Raw genomic sequence first — 3,380 nt, 5'->3', positions numbered from 1 at the left:
GAACTGGGAAGCGCAGGAGGAAGGAGGGAGCAGTCAGGCGCTCTGGAGGGCGTGGCCTCTCGGCAGACAGGGCGGCTGGATGGGGAGGCCCGTGGCTGCTAACTCAGCAGGCCTTGTCCACGTGCAGAATCCTCACCGTGTTCGGAGGCACCGTGCCCGGCCCCAAGGGCTGAATCACGGGTGACCCAAGCCAAACACAACGGCTCACACCCTCCTGTCACACACTGTTCTCTCAGTCTGTCTAGCAGCTAATGGTAGGCACTATTGAATAATAAATGGAAGGCTGTAGTGCCCTGGGTTCCTAGGTCAGTACACAAAATCCAACTCACTGCAAACAGGAAAACAGAGTTTAAGGTTAACCAGTCAGAAACAGCCCATTCGCCTCTAACTGGGGACTGGACCGATCAGAACCCACCGACTCACCTCTAACTAGGATTTGACCAATCAGAAGCTGCCAACTCATCTCTATCTAGGGACTTAACCAATCAGAAAGCACCAACTCTCCTCTAACTAGGAATTTGATGGACCAGAAACCATCATTTTTCTCTAGGGGCTTGATCAATCAGAAACCACCTACTCAGCTCTAACTAGGAACTTGACTGATCAGAACCCACCAACTCACCACTAACTAGGAACTTTATGAATCAGAAACCGCCAACTCACCTCTGTGCCTGTATCTGGCAGAGCTGTGGTGTGACAAGATAATCCTTCCCCGCCACCCAGATAATCGAGAGTTTTGGCTGGACCTTTGAGCACACATGGCGATAGTGAGGAGCCTGATGAAAAGCACAGACTATGGTGCTGAAACAGATTAATAAGGAACTCAGTGATTTGGCCCGTGGCCCTCCAGCCCAATGTTCTGCAGGTCCAGTTGGGAATGACATGCTTCACTGCCAAGCCACGATTCTGGGACCCGATGACAGCCCATATCAAGGCGGTGTGTTCTTTTTGACAATTCATTCTCCTACAGACTACCCCTTCAAACACCTAAGGCTGCATTTACAGCAATAATTTATCATCCAAATAGTGATAGTAAAGGCAGCATTTGTCTCTATAGTCTAAGGTCACAGTGGTCTCCCGCTTTAACTATCTCCAGAGTTCTTTCATCCGTTCGTTCACTGCTATGTGATCCAAACCCAGATGACTCCCTAGTGCAGAGATCACACAGATGTATAACACGGGCAGAGATAAGTACAACAGAATATCTTGGGAATGGACTCAGAAGTATGCCATGTGATTCTGCCTTAAAGTCAGAATAACCTGCATTCTAGCTGGAATAAACTTTAAATTCGTGTGAAAGAAGGAAGGAAGGAAGGAAGAAAGAAAGAAAAGAAAGAAAAATGTGGCTACAACCTGAGCTGGAGGGACGTGCTTTCCTCATCAAGATAATGTTGAACGGCTGGGCTCGGTGGCTCAGTCGTAATTCCAGCACTTTGGGAGGCCGAGGCGAACGGACTGCCTGAGCCCACGGGTTCGAGATCCATCCAGGCAACTTGGCGAGATCTTGTCTCTACAATAAATCAAAAAAATTAGCCGGGCATGGTAGCGCGTGCCTGTAGTTCCGGTTACTGGAAAGGCTGAGGTGGAAGGATCGCCGGAGTCCAGCCGGTCGAGGCTGCAGTGGCCGGGAGCGCACCACCACCCTCCAGACTGGGCGACGGAGTGAGACTCCGACTCAAAAAAAAAAAAAAAAAAGATAATGTTGTGTGTTTTATTCTATTTTATTTATTTATTTACTTGAGTTGGAGTCTCACCCTGTCACCCAGCCTGGAATGCAGTGGCACGCTTCCGGCCACCGCAGCCTCGACCTGCTGGGCTCCGGTGATCCTCCTGCCTCAGCCTTCCAAGTCACTGGAACTACAGGCACGCGCCACCACGTTCGGTTAAATTTTTGATTTACAGTAGAGACGAGGTCTCGCCAAGTTGCCCAGGGTCTCGAACCCGCAGGCTCGGGCAATCCTTTCACCTCGGCCTCCTGATGGCTGGAATGACGGGCTGAGCCACCCTGCCCAGCCTGTGTGTGTTTTAAGTACAGCTGGGAAGGCGGTAGAGGTGAGGAATGATTGGAGAGCATCTACAACCCAGGAGAGAGGACGGCTGGTTGGGTAGGTGGGGAGGGGATGGGGGGACAGGGCCGAGAACTTGGCTTTGGAGAACCAGGCAGCAGTGGCCATGCAGGACAGTCCAAGGTGTCCCCTTGTCCTGCCGGGCCCTTCCCTTCACTCCAGCACCTCTGAGACCCGAGCTGGGCTCTCTCCCTCTCAGGAAGGGGGTGAGGGGGTCTTGTCCTCTGGCACCTGCCAGAGAGTCCTACTGGGAAGCTGTCCCCTGGGGGAGGAGCATGACAGCTCCCACCCCCAGGGGCTGCTGCCCACACTCAGCTTTTCCCAGTGACTGGTGCTGGGAACCAACGCTTTTCCCCTCACTGGAAATGTCATATCTAAAATTAAGGTGGGTGTTGGCGTGACTGCCAGGAAGAGGAGCTGGGGGAGGGACGCTGGAATGGCGAGCTCGCTCGGTGCCCAGGCCCCAGAGGGCCACTGGGAGGGTCTTGGTGGAGAGACACCTCAGCGCCCCAGTTCCCCCCGCAAGAAGGTCCGAGGACTAGAGGCCCCTGGTCCGAGGATCCCGCCTGCCCCAGGTCCTCCTGGGAGGCCATCTTGGGCTGAGCCCGGAGGACACACCAGCCGACCTTCCTTCACGGTCCAGGGCCTGCTTCGCAGCAGGGGTCAACAGCGGTGAGGTGGACGATGAAGGGACCCCGGCGCAGTGACCCAGCACGTGTGAGCAACGCCAGCCCAGCGTGGATGCAACTCGCAGCCAGAATTCCCAAGGACATCTGGGACGTGTGATCTGAAACTGCCACCCAGAGAGGCGGGTACACACACCCTTTCCTTGCCCTAGGGGCTACAAGTCCTACAAGAGAGAGTGGGAACCAGGCAGACCTGGGTTTGAGCTCCTACTCTGCTGCGTGCCGCACACAAGTCCTTGCCTCTCTCTATGCCTCATCTGTAAAGTGGGCGGTTATCGGTACCACCCGCTACCAGGCTATTCTGGGGCAATTGGGGGAGAACAGAAGGGAAAGGGCTTGGGTCGCCACCCGGGAGAGAGCTCAGCTAACAAGTCACCTCACTGACTGCGCCCAGCTCTGGGTCCCTCACTTGGTGGTGGTGTGACTCGGGCACGTCTGATGGCAGCTGAGCCTCAAAGCTCTACAAATGGGCATTGGTAAGATCACCCACCTACAGGAATGCCCGAGGACTGAAAAAATAAGTGTACGTCTTGTACTTAAAACAAGGTAGGAATTGTGAAAGAAACCCATGTAAGCCGGGCTCGGTGGCTCAGCCTGTAATCCCAGCACTTTGGGAGGCTGAGGTGAG

At 54.3% G+C, this 3,380-nt stretch overlaps 1 protein-coding gene and 1 pseudogene across 1 annotated transcript in view; one reads left to right on the top strand and one right to left on the bottom strand.

Moving 5' to 3' along the window:
* Positions 1 to 3,380, bottom strand: part of MAN2B2 (mannosidase alpha class 2B member 2) — a 47,590-nt gene that overhangs the window by 38,170 nt on the left and 6,040 nt on the right. The gene's annotated exons all lie outside the window — the stretch shown is intronic.
* LOC110596690 lies at positions 796 to 1,237 on the top strand (annotated as a pseudogene).

This window comes from Carlito syrichta, unplaced genomic scaffold (assembly GCF_000164805.1).
Source record: "Carlito syrichta isolate Samal-C Ts95f unplaced genomic scaffold, Tarsius_syrichta-2.0.1 Scaffold111613, whole genome shotgun sequence".
NCBI classification, from domain to species: domain Eukaryota; kingdom Metazoa; phylum Chordata; class Mammalia; order Primates; family Tarsiidae; genus Carlito; species Carlito syrichta.
The sequence above is the reverse complement of the archived record's forward strand: the minus strand, read 5'-3'. Positions and strand labels throughout refer to the sequence as shown.